The following is a 15,398-nucleotide window of genomic DNA, read 5'->3' as shown; positions in this document are numbered from 1 at the left end:
CACATTGAAATACCACTACCAGTGTTTTGAAGTGTGACATTTTAAATGCCACTGTCGATTCTAACTGCTCAGCTTCAGAAGTTAGATAGACACATGGTTCAGTATGACACACTACAGTATACATCAGTAGTATGATTGAAATGGAAATATGAAATGAGAATTTACCACTGGGAAGTAGTTTCCTCTAACTTCCTGAGCTCTGACAGGTTTTCTTTGTCTCAGCATCTGACACGGCATGTTAAACCAACGTGCCAAATATGAGGACCAATTTTTAAACGTACACAGATTCGGGCCATGGTGGTGACGTGCACTTTTAATAGTCAATATCAATATTTTGACACCAGTATATGGGCTCAGAGCAGAGAAACGTTCCATTTTCTATGGGTCAGAAAAAGGTCATTGCTAATGAGGGAAATGAAAAGCAGGCAAACACAGCTGCAATTAAAATGATTCAATTACACAATCAATTATCACCATCTACAGTAAATAAACAGGCAAAATAATGAAATTAACAATCATCTATCAACGCTATGCTGTGTGATCTGTACAAGGAGGTCAGAAATACAGCACTATAGATAGAGTGTAAATGAATCAGAATAAATGTCACATGCAGAACTTCACCCAAATCCACATTCAGCATCTAGAGTGCCTGTCTCATTCAGTTCAAGTGCTCTCATTAATGCATTTCTACAATTTAGCCAGGTTGATTGACTTAATAACTGGGTAATTCAGCACAATGCAAAATGGCAATATTTTGTACAGGCTATCCAGATTTAATTGGCCACGTGAAGATGTTTGACAATCATATGCATATACGAAAGTATCACTCAGTGAATGATATGGGTAGTTTTGGTCAAATATATAGGCATTAAAAAACAGACTTTTCATGGTATTTGAAGTATCAGAAACGTAGTGTGTTGAAATATAATCTGTCTCACACCTCCTCTCCCTCTTTGATCTTTCAGGAAAGCATCTGGACACACATCTGCACACATGTCCAATCCCTAATATCAAAATAAGCCTCACTTTACCGTCTAAACAAACATGTGTCCTTTCCTCCCCATTCTGAATCATTAGAAGACACAGATCTCGGTGTATAAGCTGAGCCTCCTGCTTGTGCTTGATAAATATAACTTCAAACGGCACAGCAGCCAAACGGTTTCAGCTGGCCGGGCCGGGAGGCTGCACAATGACTATAATAACCCCCTCCATCCCCTGGGACACACAGCCTAGTTCACTTACCCTCCTCCCTGAGAGAGAGAGAGAGAGAGAGAGAGAGAGAGAGAGGTAGGGAGGGAGAGGTAGGGAGGGAGGGAGAGAAAGAGAGACAAGGAGAGAGGGAGATAGAGAGAGAGAGAAAGAAAGAGAGAGCGAGAGAGCTTTCATGTCTGTGTGCACATGTGTCTTTGTCTCAGTATGCCTCCCTCCCTCCCCCTCCACGGCTCTCCATCTCCATGTCTGTGTACACAGCGGATGTATAGAGGAACCTTTTGTACCTCAGTTTTAGAGAGGAAATGCGCCCCTCTGCCCCCCTCCTTCGACTCCTCGCTCCTCGCCCCTTGCCTCTTTCCCCCTTCCATTCGCCCCTCAAATGTAATGCCTGACTGACCACAGCACCCCTTCGGGAGGTCAAAGGGCAGATAAAACAGTCTGGTGTCATGGCAACCTGACTGCCACCATCTAGAATGGTTAGGGGATGAGGGGGAGGGTCAAAGGAGCTGTCAGTCAAACCTTTTAAAATCCCGCCATAGGTTTACAAAGGTTGAGCCGAAACACACACACACACACACTCAAACATGCCTGCATATAGGCTTAGAGTGCACCTGCATCCCCAAAACATTGTAAAGCTTTATAAATCAGTGTCTATTCTACCAAACGTCTTATTTAATATAACTGATTTCTGAATTAAGTTGTAATGTATAACTGTAGACTTACAAGTCTGCAAAAGGGTAATTACATAGGTAGTTACTCAGGTATAAAGCTTAGTGTGTTTTATATAGAAAGGTGATGAGTATTCACCACACTGCAGAAGTGAACCTTAACCCTCTTAATATGTCAAATGTATGCATGCATGGCTGTAAACCGCGTCTGCTAAATGGCATATATTATGTAATACTATTAATATACAGCCGCTTTCTGACTACTGGACTGTCTGACGACTCCCCTCCACTCAGCAATCTGTGCATATGTGTGGCTGTGTAAACATCCTATATGAACATGCTGCTTTAGTTGGGCAAGAAATACATCATTTTACATCAAATGCAATCAACATGATTTTACACACAAATTGACATATGGAGTGTGTTTGTGTCTATGTGTGTGTGTGTGTGTGTCAGACTCTGTCTCCTGTGTGAGAGGGTCTTTGTGCCTGGTTGCTCATTGCAGTGGCAGTGGGGGAGTTTAGAGGGGAGTGTAGGGGGGAGTTTAGAGGGGAGTGTAGGGGGGAGTTTAGAGCGATAAATGGGAGGCAAATGCATTCAGATCAATAGTTAGCTGAGAAAGGGTGAAAGTGGGGTTGAGAGAAGTGAGGGTGCGAGAGGGAGGGGTGGAGGGAGAGTGGAGGAGGGGAATAGTGGGCCTGATTAATCATTCCTGTATTGTTATTGACTATCTGTTAAAGGGGTGACTCAGACCCAGAATTATATATGTGTGTGTGTGTGTGTGTGTGTGTGTGTGTGTGTGTGTGTGTGTGTGTGTGTGTGTGTGTGTGTGTGTGTGTGTGTGTGTGTGTGTGTGTGTGTGTGTGTGTGTGTGTGTGTGTGTGTGTGTGTGTGTGTGTGTGTGTGTGTGTGTGTGTGTGTGTGTGTGTGTGTGTGTGTGTGTGTGTGTGTGTGTGTGTGTGTGTGTGTGTGTGTGTGTGTGTGTGTGTGTGTGTGTGTGTGTGTGAACAGTATGTGTGTGTGTGCACACGTGTGCACTGTGCACAGAGTCGGAGAGTACAAAAGCATCAATTACAGCCTTGAAAAGCAAGGGCTTTACCACATACATAAACAGTGTGCGGAATTTAGGGGGGAACCTTGTCTATACATTCCTGTTCTTTGGTGATTTATCCTCCTATAGTATAGTCATCTTGAACAGGCCTAGACAATGCAATAAATATCCTGAAAGACAAAATATCCAATTGCTAAATAGAGAGGTTAAGACATTACATGTTATATTTTTGGATGGTGGGCCGGACGGGAAGATCCCTGTGAAGGGTTAATAAACAGCTCCTGACGAGCCACCAGACACAACAGAGAGAAGAGAGAAGAGGGGGAAGGAGGAAGTAGAGGAGGGGAGGAGCGGAGGGGAAGATCCCTGTGAAGGGTTAATGAACAGCTCCTGACGAGCCACCAGACACAACAGAGAGAAGAGAGAAGAGGGGGAAGGAGGAAGTAGAGGAGGAGAGAAGAGAGAAGAGGGGGAAGGAGGAAGTAGAGGAGGAGAGAAGAGGAGGGGAAGGGGAAGTGTTGTATTTCCCAGCCTGACATCTGACCCATTGTCTGGGGTCTGGGAGGTTTGGGAGGGCACGGATAGACACACTGCAGCTGAGCACAGGTCAGCCCTCGTGGAGGGAGTGCCGGGCCTACCCCTTCAAACACCCCTCCCAAAACTCATCCTCTATTAAATACATGTAATCCCCTTTCTCTGTGGGTAAACACACAGATAGACAAACACACACAAATTACACACGCTCCCATAGACACAAAAAGCTCAATCTGAGACTGTGATCTTACAGCAGTTTGGCAGCAGTAAGAGTTGGGTTTTCTCAATCAGACGACCTCACATAAGGTATCAATGTTTGTTGGGCCATATTTCCAATCAAATCTCTGGAAATAAATCTATTCCCATAGCTATTCTGAAAAGGAAAATGCTGACTATTTTTGACTTACCTCCAAACACACTTTTCAAATTGAATTATCTGATTGCTTTTTGAGCCAAGTAGCCACCCAAACGCTACATGGTCAAGCCCTCATGCAATTTTAAATAGTCAAACGTGTAATTTCAATTAATATTGACCTAATTGCTTCTCAATTATGCTATCATAACACAAACGTCTGATTTGACCCAACAGCAACATTTCCTCCCAATTAATACCACTTTTACAAAAAAGCCCACAGCTGGAAGAGGGCAGCTGCATAGACGGAATGAAAAGTGCCATTCAACTTTACCTTGAACTTGAACAATGCGCCTGGTGTTTGGGGTCATTTCCTGACCTCTCCTTCTCTCTGAGGAACCTCTGAAGCATGAAGCGACCAACCACATCCTCTCCTTTCATCTCCCAGCCCTGACCCCCACAGACACTCCTATAGCCCCTCTGCCACCACAACCAACCGCCCAGACACACTCAGGAGGCTTTACATCACTATTCACAATCAATTACTACAAGGTTGGTTTGCTTTGTCACAATATTGTACAGGGGGTATCACAACAGTCTTTTAAATTGGGGATTCTGCAGCCGTGACCGGTAGTTAAAACTCAGAAACGGGCCAGCGGTCATGGATGTCCAGCCAGTCACTATAAGACATGTCTGAACTATGGAGATATCCAGAGACACAGTAGTGAGTGCTTACATTGACTTTTTTTCCATACTGGTCCCCTGTGGGAATGGAATCCACTATCCTGGCGTTGCAAGCACCATGCTCTACCAACAGAGCAGCACTACCTCCCTGTGCTTCTGACACCATTTTTCCCTTCCTCTGCCTCTTCGACCTTCCCTCCTTTCTTCCTCCTCTCCACCCTACCTCCCCTCCTCCCTTCCTCTGCCTCTTCACCTTCCCTCCTCCCTTCCTCTGCCTCTTCACCTGCCCTTCTTTCTTCCTCCTCTCCACCCTACCTCCCCTCCTCCCTTCCTCTGCCTCTTCACCCCCCTCCTTTCTTCCTCCTCTCCACCCTACCTCCCCTCCTCCCTTCCTCTGCCTCTTCGCCTTCCCTCCTTTCTTCCTCCTCTCCACCCTACCTCCCCTCCTCCCTTCCTCTACCTCTTCACCTCCCCTCCTCCCTTCCTCTGCCTCTTCACCTCCCCTCCTCCCTTCCTCTGCCTCTTCGCCTTCCCTCCTTTCTTCCTCCTCTCCACCCTACCTCCCCTCCTCCCTTCCTCTGACTCTTCACCTCCCCTCCTCCCTTCCTCTGCCTCTTCACCTCCCCTTCTTTCTTCCTCCTCTCCACCCTACCTCCCCTCCTCCCTTCCTCTGCCTCTTCACCTCCCCTCCTCCCTTCCTCTGCCTCTTCACCTTCCCTCCTTTCTTCCTCCTCTCCACCCTACCTCCCCTCCTCCCTTCCTCTGCCTCTTCACCTCCCCTCCTTTCTTCCTCCTCTCCACCCTACCTCCCCTCCTCCCTTCCTCTGCCTCTTCACCTTCCCTCCTTTCTTCCTCCTCTCCACCCTACCTCCCCTCCTCCCTTCCACTGCCTCTTCACCTCCCCTCCTCCCTTCCTCTGCCTCTTCACCTCCCCTCTTCCCTTCCTCTGCCTCTTCACCTCCCCTCCTTTCTTCCTCCTCTCCACCCTACCTCCCCTCCTCCCTTCCACTGCCTCTTCACCTCCCCTCCTCCCTTCCTCTGCCTCTTCACCTCCCCTCCTTTCTTCCTCCTCTCCACCCTACCTCCCCTCCTCCCTTCCACTGCCTCTTCACCTCCCCTCCTCCCTTCCTCTGCCTCTTCACCTCCCCTCCTTTCTTCCTCCTCTCCACCCTACCTCCCCTCCTCCCTTCCACTGCCTCTTCACCTCCCCTCCTCCCTTCCTCTGCCTCTTCACCTCCCCTCCTCCCTTCCTCTGCCTCTTCACCTTCCCTCCTTTCTTCCTCCTCTCCACCCTACCTCCCCTCCTCCCTTCCTCTGCCTCTTCACCTCCCCTCCTCCCTTCCTCTGCCTCTTCACCTTCCCTCCTTTCTTCCTCCTCTCCACCCTACCTCCCCTCCTCCCTTCCACTGCCTCTTCACCTCCCCTCCTCCCTTCCTCTGCCTCTTCACCTCCCCTCCTCCCTTCCACTGCCTCTTCACCTCCCCTCCTCCCTTCCTCTGCCTCTTCACCTCCCCTCCTCCCTTCCTCTGCCTCTTCACCTCCCCTCCTCCCTTCCTCTGCCTCCTCACCTCCCCTCCTCCCTTCCTCTGCCTCTTCACCTCCCCTCCTTTCTTCCTCCTCTCCACCCTACCTCCCCTCCTCCCTTCCTCTGCCTCTTCGCCTTTCCTCCTTTCTTCCTCCTCTCCACCCTACCTCCCCTCCTCCCTTCCTCTGCCTCTTCACCTCCCCTCCTTTCTTCCTCCTCTCCACCCTACCTCCCCTCCTCCCTTCCTCTGCCTCTTCGCCTTCCCTCCTTTCTTCCTCCTCTCCACCGTACCTCCCCTCCTCCCTTCCTCTGCCTCTTCGCCTTCCCTCCTCTCTTCCTCCTCTCCACCCTACCTCCCCTCCTCCCTTCCACTGCCTCTTCACCTCCCCTCCTCCCTTCCTCTGCCTCTTCACCTTCCCTCCTTTCTTCCTCCTCTCCACCCTACCTCCCCTCCTCCCTTCCACTGCCTCTTCACCTCCCCTCCTCCCTTCCTCTGCCTCTTCACCTCCCCTCCTCCCTTCCACTGCCTCTTCACCTCCCCTCCTCCCTTCCTCTGCCTCTTCACCTCCCCTCCTTCCTTCCTCTGCCTCTTCACCTCCCCTCCTCCCTTCCTCTGCCTCTTCACCTCCCCTCCTCCCTTCCTCTGCCTCTTCACCTCCCCTCCTTTCTTCCTCCTCTCCACCCTACCTCCCCTCCTCCCTTCCTCTGCCTCTTCGCCTTTCCTCCTTTCTTCCTCCTCTCCACCCTACCTCCCCTCCTCCCTTCCTCTGCCTCTTCGCCTTCCCTCCTTTCTTCCTCCTCTCCACCCTACCTCCCCTCCTCCCTTCCTCTGCCTATTCGCCTTCCCTCCTTTCTTCCTCCTCTCCACCCTACCTCTCCTCCTCCCTTCCACTGCCTCTTCACCTCCCCCTTCCCTTCCTCTGCCTCTTCACCTCCCCTCTTCCCTTCCTCTGCCTCTTCACCTCCCCTCCTTTCTTCCTCCTCTCCACCCTACCTCCCCTCCTCCCTTCCAATGCCTCTTCACCTCCCCTCTTCCCTTCCTCTGCCTCTTCACCTCCCCTCCTTTCTTCCTCCTCTCCACCCTACCTCCCCTCTTCCCTTCCTCTGCCTCTTCACCTCCCCTCTTCCCTTCCACTGCCTCTTCACCTCCCCTCTTCCCTTCCTCTGCCTCTTCACCTCCCCTCTTCCCTTCCTCTGCCTCTTCACCTCCCCTCTTCCCTTCCTCTGCCTCTTCACCTCCCCTCTTCCCTTCCTCTGCCTCTTCACCTCCCCTCCTTTCTTCCTCCTCTCCACCCTACCTCCCCTCCTCCCTTCCTCTGCCTCTTCACCTCCCCTCTTCCCTTCCTCTGCCTCTTCACCTCCCCTCTTCCCTTCCTCTGCCTCTTCACCTCCCCTCCTTTCTTCCTCCTCTCCACCCTACATCCCCTCCTCCCTTCCTCTGCCTCTTCACCTCCCCTCTTCCCTTCCTCTGCCTCTTCACCTCCCCTTCTTTCTTCCTCCTCTCCACCCTACCTCCCCTTCTCCCTTCCACTGCCTCTTCACCTCCCCTCTTCCCTTCCTCTGCCTCTTCACCTCCCCTCCTTTCTTCCTCCTCTCCACCCTACCTCCCCTCCTCCCTTCCACTGCCTCTTCACCTCCCCTCTTCCCTTCCTCTGCCTCTTCACCTCCCCTCTTCCCTTCCTCTGCCTCTTCACCTCCCCTCCTTTCTTCCTCCTCTCCACCCTACCTCCCCTCCTCCCTTCCTCTGCCTCTTCACCTCCCCTCTCCCCTTCCTCTGCCTCTTCACCTCCCCTTCTTTCTTCCTCCTCTCCACCCTACCTCCCCTTCTCCCTTCCACTGCCTCTTCACCTCCCCTCTTCCCTTCCACTGCCTCTTCACCTCCACTCTTCCCTTCCTCTGCCTCTTCACCTCCCCTCTTCCCTTCCTCTGCCTCTTCACCTCCCCTCTTCCCTTCCTCTGCCTCTTCACCTCCCCTCTTCCCTTCCTCTGCCTCTTCACCTCCCCTCCTTTCTTCCTCCTCTCCACCCTACCTCCCCTCCTCCCTTCCTCTGCCTCTTCACCTCCCCTCTTCCCTTCCTCTGCCTCTTCACCTCCCCTCTTCCCTTCCTCTGCCTCTTCACCTCCCCTCCTTTCTTCCTCCTCTCCACCCTACATCCCCTCCTCCCTTCCTCTGCCTCTTCACCTCCCCTCTTCCCTTCCTCTGCCTCTTCACCTCCCCTCCTTTCTTCCTCCTCTCCACCCTACCTCCCCTTCTCCCTTCCACTGCCTCTTCACCTCCCCTCTTCCCTTCCTCTGCCTCTTCACCTCCCCTCCTTTCTTCCTCCTCTCCACCCTACCTCCCCTCCTCCCTTCCACTGCCTCTTCACCTCCCCTCTTCCCTTCCTCTGCCTCTTCACCTCCCCTCTTCCCTTCCTCTGCCTCTTCACCTCCCCTCCTTTCTTCCTCCTCTCCACCCTACCTCACCTCCTCCCTTCCTCTGCCTCTTCACCTCCCCTCTTCCCTTCCTCTGCCTCTTCACCTCCCCTTCTTTCTTCCTCCTCTCCACCCTACCTCCCCTTCTCCCTTCCACTGCCTCTTCACCTCCCCTCTTCCCTTCCTCTGCCTCTTCACCTCCCCTCCTTTCTTCCTCCTCTCCACCCTACCTCCCCTTCTCCCTTCCACTGCCTCTTCACCTCCCCTCTTCCCTTCCTCTGCCTCTTCACCTCCCCTCCTTTCTTCCTCCTCTCCACCCTACCTCCCCTTCTCCCTTCCACTGCCTCGTCACCTCCCCTCTTCCCTTCCTCTGCCTCTTCACCTCCCCTCCTTTCTTCCTCCTCTCCACCCTACCTCCCCTCCTCCCTTCCTCTGCCTCTTCACCTCCCCTCCTTTCTTCCTCCTCTCCACCCTACCTCCCCTCCTCCCTTCCTCTGCCTCTTCACCTCCCCTTCTTTCTTCCTCCTCTCCACCCTACCTCCCCTCCTCCCTTCCTCTGCCTCTTCACCTCCCCTTCTTTCTTCCTTCTCTCCACCCTACCTCCCCTCCTCCCTTCCTCTGCCTCTTCGCCTTCCCTCCTTTCTTCCTCCTCTCCACCCTACCTCCCCTCCTCCCTTCCTCTGCCTCTTCACCTCCCCTCCTTTCTTCCTCCTCTCCACCCTACCTCCCCTCCTCCCTTCCTCTGCCTCTTCACCTCCCCTTCTTTCTTCCTCCTCTCCACCCTACCTCCCCTCCTCCCTTACTCTCCCTTTTCACCTTCCCTCCTTTCTTCCTCCTCTCCACCCTCCCTCCCCTTCTCCCTTCCACTGCCTCTTCACCTCCCCTCTTCCCTTCCTCTGCCTCTTCACCTCCCCTCCTTTCTTCCTCCTCTCCACCCTACCTCCCCTCCGCCCTTCCTCTGCCTCTTCACCTCCCCTTCTTTCTTCCTACTCTCCACCCTACCTCCCCTCTTCCCTTCCTCTGCCTCTTCACCTCCCCTTCTTTCTTCCTCCTCTCCACCCTACCTCCCCTCCTCCCTTCCTCTGCCTCTTCACCTCCCCTCCTTTCTTCCTCCTCTCCACCCTACCTCCCCTTCTCCCTTCCACTGCCTCTTCACCTCCCCTCTTCCCTTACTCTCCCTCTTCACCTTCCCTCCTTTCTTCCTCCTCTCCACCCTACCTCCCCTCTTCCCTTCCTCTGCCTCTTCACCTCCCCTCCTTTCTTCCTCCTCTCCACCCTACCTCCCCTCCTCCCTTCCTCTGCCTCTTCACCTCCCCTCCTCCCTTCCTCTGCCTCTTCACCTTCCCTCCTTTCTTCCTCCTCTCCACCCTACCTCCCCTTCTCCCTTCCACTGCCTCTTCACCTCCCCTCTTCCCTTCCTCTGCCTCTTCACCTTCCCTCCTTTCTTCCTCCTCTCCACCCTACCTCCCCTTCTCCCTTTCACTGCCTCTTCACCTCCCCTCCTCCCTTCCTCTGCCTCTTCACCTCCCCTCCTTCTCTGTTCGTCTGGCACCAGGTCCCATAGCACCAAAGGGTGTTGCTCTGTAAATACGGCCGGCTAGCACCACTGATGGTACTGCAGAGCAGAGCATAGCTGAGCAGAGAACAGGGGTAGACTGTGAAGGCTTGTGAGCCGTGTCAATATGGCAGCCAGACAGCCAGCCAGCAGGCCTGACTCACAGTCACACCACACCAACGCTATACACCATGAGTTATCTGATAGACAGTATTGGCCGCTGCCTGTGTATGCCATGTTTATGGTTGTATATGTTTCCGTGTGCCATCTTAATAATGTTCTGTGTTTGCTTCACAACCAGCATCTCTGGGAGCTCCCCTCGTCTGTCAAATAGTCTTGTGAAGGACCCGAGATAGTTCTGGAATTTTTGCCTCGGCAGGAAGGTATGCTGGCATGTGATGATCAGCAATATGCATTTCAATGTTAGTAGGAGCTGAATCAGTGGTGACTGACCACGATAGTCCAGTGGGACATGTGAGGAAGATGTCATGTAAACTAGATGATAAGAACAGGTAGAATCTGGTGACATAGATAATGGCCCTTCCTCAGGAACCCAGCTCAATTAATCATAGAGGACTAGAAGCACTGTAAGCAGGAGTGAGAGCTGTACTGCTAGATTTATTTAACACACACATGCGCACCAGCACACACACACACACACACACACACACACACACACACACACACACACACACACACACACACACACACACACACACACACACACACACACACACACACACACACACACACACACACACACACACACACAGTCTCCCCTTCTCGCTTCCCTTTCAACCCACCCCCAACACCTCAGGCCTTAGATGTCTGTGAGAGAGGGAGAAGGGGGAGAGGATTAGGATCAGAACTAGAGAAGGGAACAGAGAGAAAGAAAGAAAGAAAGACAGAGGGAGGGAAGGAGAAAACATGGTGAGACTGAGAAGGATCAGCAGAGAGAGAGAGAGAGCCGAGAGAGAGACGGAGGGCGGGTGGGGGAGGAGAGAGACAGACATGGTGGAGAGGGAGAAGAGAGAGCCGAGAGAGAGAGGGAGGGCGGGTGGGGGGAGGAGAGAGACAGACATGGTGGAGAGGGAGAAGAGAGAGCCGAGAGAGAGAGAGGGAGGGCGGGTGGGGAGGAGAGAGACAGACATGGTGGAGAGGGAGAAGAGAGAGCAGAGAGAGAGAGGGGAGGGCGGGTGGGGAGGAGAGAGACAGACATGGTGGAGAGGGAGGAGAGAGAGCAGAGAGAGAGAGAGGGAGGGCGGGTGGGGGAGGAGAGAGACAGACATGGTGGAGAGGGAGAAGAGAGAGCAGAGAGTTTGCCGAGGTAAGAGGCAAAGCTGTGACCTACTAATTCAGAACTGAGGAATTCTCACATTCCTCCCGCCTGTACAGTTTAACCCCCACACCACCACCACTACCACCGCCTCAATCTACAGTACACACACAGGACAAAACTACACTATACAATCTTCACAAAAATGTACAGTACCACAGGAATGTAGCCATTCATACACCATAACATTACGAGGGGTTGTCCACAAAGAGAGAGACTCCGAGAGAAGGTAATATTGTGTCCGAACAATGACAATGGTGTAATTTGAAGTGTGTAATTCAAGGTAAAACACATGTTTTAAAGGTAATAGAACATCAATTACTAAACACAATGGCATAAATACTTCAGAAGAGGTATGAAGAGTTGTTAAAGAGGCTTTTTAGTTCCATAAAAATGTAACACATTCTGGATACATAATACCTGACTTATCATAATACCTTTTCACCTCTCTGCTACTGTCCATGTCTGGGCGGCAGGGTAGCCTAGTTGTTAGAGCGCAGGACTAGTAACCAGAAGGTTGCAAGTTCAAACCCCCGAGCTGACAAGGTACAAATCTGTCGTTCTGCCTCTGAACAGGCAGTTAAACCCACTGTTCCCAGGCCATCATTGAAAATAAGAATTTGTTCTTAACTGACTTGCCTGGTTAAATAAAGGTCCAAAAATATATATATATATACCCTGATATGCATAAAGTATTTCCCAGCCTAAGTCTAAAATACCCCCCCCACACACACATACCTCTCACTCTTGGGTCTTTCATATGTGCTGATTTGATGCGCAAATTGTCGAAGCTCCTATACATCAATGCACTCAAATACAACTTGGACTTAAGTGTTAGTACAATACACAGTATGGACACATCAAATCCAATTGAAAAAAAATGTTGATTCCATTTTATTGACAAAAACCAGGTGTGCTACCGAGTGCTCTGAAAAAATACGAGCTACTAACTTAATTTACCCACGGCAACAGACACACAGAGACACTGGAGGACTGAACACTGTATGAAAAAAAACACACAAATAATTCAGTATTTATGAAAAAGGCCCCAATAGGCTATATGAATCAAACCAGAACTCGCAGCTCGTCTGGTTCTGCCTTGTTTCAGTGGTCTGTGTCCTCGTCAAGCTGAGGCAGACAAATCCTGACACAACTGGAACAACGATTCTGGGGGGGGGTTCTCTCACCCGGATCCTGAGAGTGGGAATACATCCATGATGGTCACATGCTGCTTTTTCTATCTATGCCCCAGTCAGTCAGTCATTCCCTCCATAGTGGACCCAGTAGCTTGTTGTACCTTCTGTAGCAGGCTAGTAGCCCACCCCCTCTCAGAGGCAGACAAGTACTAGCTGTATAATTGATAGTGCTGGATGAGTTACGCTTCATAAAGGGAAGCACATTACTGGCCTCCTCCACCGGAGCACTGATGCTGAGACGGCTGGGAGAGCCTGAGGAACTGACGTCAAACTAGAGCCGGTTCAAATATTTAATGGAAGGTAACTGATCTGTGGCATTCCATCATCACAGGCCGTATATCTAGCAGCACTGACTGACCTCTCTATCATTTTTTCTATTGTCATATGAGGTGTGAGACCGTGGATCCACCATGTCGTCATAGTGTGATGATGTGCGATTTTGGACTAGCAAACAACACATTTTAATTTAAAAAATGTGCTCTCTACTACAGTGTACAATGCCTTTTCATCAAGGTGAAAATACAAAACGACAAATAAAGTAAACATATGATTATCCACTCTGAGATGTTTTTACACAAACCTTAAACTGTAAAGGCTTAGTTTGCTTATGTGTTGAGATGATGGTATAAACCATATAGACTATCACCTTCAGCGAGACTGGGGGAAGGACAAGAGAGCACCGTTACGCCGTGCTTTCAGTCCACCTGATAAGACAATAGAGTAGAGATCTCAGTCAGGCCTTTCAGAAAGCCAGTCAGCCAGGCCTTCTTTTCAGCCCTTCTACCCACTATTAACCAAGCCTGCAGGCCCGTAGCGGTGGGGTGTCTAGGCCTGAGCTCCATACTTAAGTCCCCAGCTTAACCTCCATTCAGACACAAAGCCCCTTAGCCATGGCTATCAGGACCACGTCCATCCCCGCCATCAACTCCCAATCGGGGTACCCTCCTCTCCGTCCCTTCACCAATTTTACACCCTGGCAGGGCGACGTCCGGGGTTGTCTTTGTGAGCCCGCGAAGAGGCCGAGGTACGGGGGCCGAGAGAACATAGCGGGTCTCCATGGAGATGTACAGGGCGGCTAAGAGCTGGGATGGAATGAGAATATAACACACACATCCATATATACACAGCACACACTCTGGCCTCTGAAATTAAGTCTGAACGGAGGGACATACCGACTTGTGTAAATCAAACAATGGAAGCAAATGTGGAAGCCAATAGCATGGGGATGGACAGAGAAGGCCCACAGAGATTGCTGTAAGCTAGACTGCCATATTAGTCGATAAATAGAGAAACACATTCAGAAGAGATGTGTTTATGTACAGACTAACAGACAGATGTATTGAGGACACAAACAGACAGGAAGTAGGGGAGAACGAGGAGCGAGTCAGAGAGAGAGCGGCGATGGGGATACCCCTATAAGAGAACTACATTCACTTCACAATGTCGCCTTTTTACCAGTTAAATATTGTCAAACTCATCAAAATGACTCCAAACTGTGCAGAAAATATGCATACAATAACTGAACGAAGCTTACGACGATAAAACACTTACATACCCATACACACAAAGATTAAACAAACAAAAAAACAGAGGAAAATTAGGCCCCCCCCCCTCCCCCTTCTTCCCTCCCTTTCGGCCTCACTACTGGGCCCCAATTTCAGTTTCACCTTTTCCAACATAGTTTTTGTTCGAACTATGTAATCTTTCAATGGGAAAATCCAAGTGAAAGTATCAAAACAAAATGAAACAAAAGCAATCATTGCATTTCATTTGGGCGAGATAGAAATGTGGAAGGACGGAGGAAAACCTTCCGATGAGAACGAGAGGAAGGAAAGGGTTCTAAAGTACACACATGGACAGAGACACTTTTTAAAAACAAGAAGAAAGACAAGCAACGCTGAAAACCCGAGAAGACATGGAAAGAGAAACCCATGAGAGATAGATAGAGAAACGTAAAGGAAACAAATAATTTCAGAAACACTTAAAAAGAAAGTATGTGAATAACAAAAGGATGAGAAAAATACCAGCAGAGGTCGGATGAGTCTGGCAATTTTTCCCTCCTTTTCCTGCGTTTTCGGCCCGATTCCACCTCGATCATCCCTCGATCCCTGTTGCTCTCTTCTTTCTCCCTCTCCTCGTTGCTTTGCCTCTCGTGTTGCAGCCTAACTCCAGTCTTCTCTAGTCCTCTCCCCTCTCTCTCTCCTTTTCTGCCTCCTCATCTCCCCTTCACGCAGACACCTTTCTCTTATTTCTTTCCCCTCTTCCTAGATCATTCTTGGAAGAGAGCAGAGAGTTAAAGAAAGAAAAGGTCTGGTGGAAAAGCAGACAGTGTGAAATCAAAGCAGAAAAGGCAGCAGAGTGGAGGCAGGATGTTGGCAAGAGGTACGCTGCTCCTGGCTCTGTGCATGGGATCGCACAAACTGGATCAGCACAGAACCGGTTTCGCCATACACTCGCTCAAGCACAAACACACCGCAGCCAGGGAAAAAAGTATTGGTGATGTAGCGGAGAGAGCTTGGAGAGAGAGAGAAAACGAGGGTGAGAGAGAGAGGGAGGGTAAGAGGGCGTCAGTCATCTAGTGTGTGTGCAAGTGGGGTAGGAATGGAGGAGAGAGCGAGAGAGGGAGGGACAGAGCGAGAGAAATAGAGAAAAGGGGTGGTTCTGAAAGGAATATCTTAGGGGGAGGGTAAGATGAGTGTATAAGTGGAGAGAGGGAAGGGGAGGGGATGGACATTTTTTTCAAGATTTTTCCGTTCACAATTTTTTTTCTCAAATTTCACCCATTTTTTTAAATGACCCTCATGCTCTCCCCCCTGTCCTCAGCTGCTTTGTCAGTAGTTCAGCCTCTCGCCTTCCCATTTCTCCTTCCCTTC

The 15,398-nt window shown here is 50.7% G+C and overlaps 1 long non-coding RNA gene across 1 annotated transcript in view; it reads right to left on the bottom strand.

Annotated features, from left to right (window-relative positions):
- LOC118367857 (uncharacterized) overlaps positions 1-15,044 on the bottom strand; it is a 34,915-nt gene extending 19,871 nt beyond the window's left edge. The window contains exon 1 of the long non-coding RNA XR_008088034.1: positions 14,550-15,044. This is a non-coding gene — a long non-coding RNA (uncharacterized LOC118367857). The remainder of the gene's footprint in view (positions 1-14,549) is intronic.
- Between the last annotated feature and the right edge of the window lie 354 nt (positions 15,045-15,398).

The sequence above is a fragment of the Oncorhynchus keta genome, chromosome 31, assembly GCF_023373465.1.
Source record: "Oncorhynchus keta strain PuntledgeMale-10-30-2019 chromosome 31, Oket_V2, whole genome shotgun sequence".
NCBI classification, from domain to species: Eukaryota; Metazoa; Chordata; class Actinopteri; order Salmoniformes; family Salmonidae; genus Oncorhynchus; species Oncorhynchus keta.
Note: the sequence above shows the minus strand (reverse complement) of the source record. Positions and strands in the feature narration are given on the sequence as shown.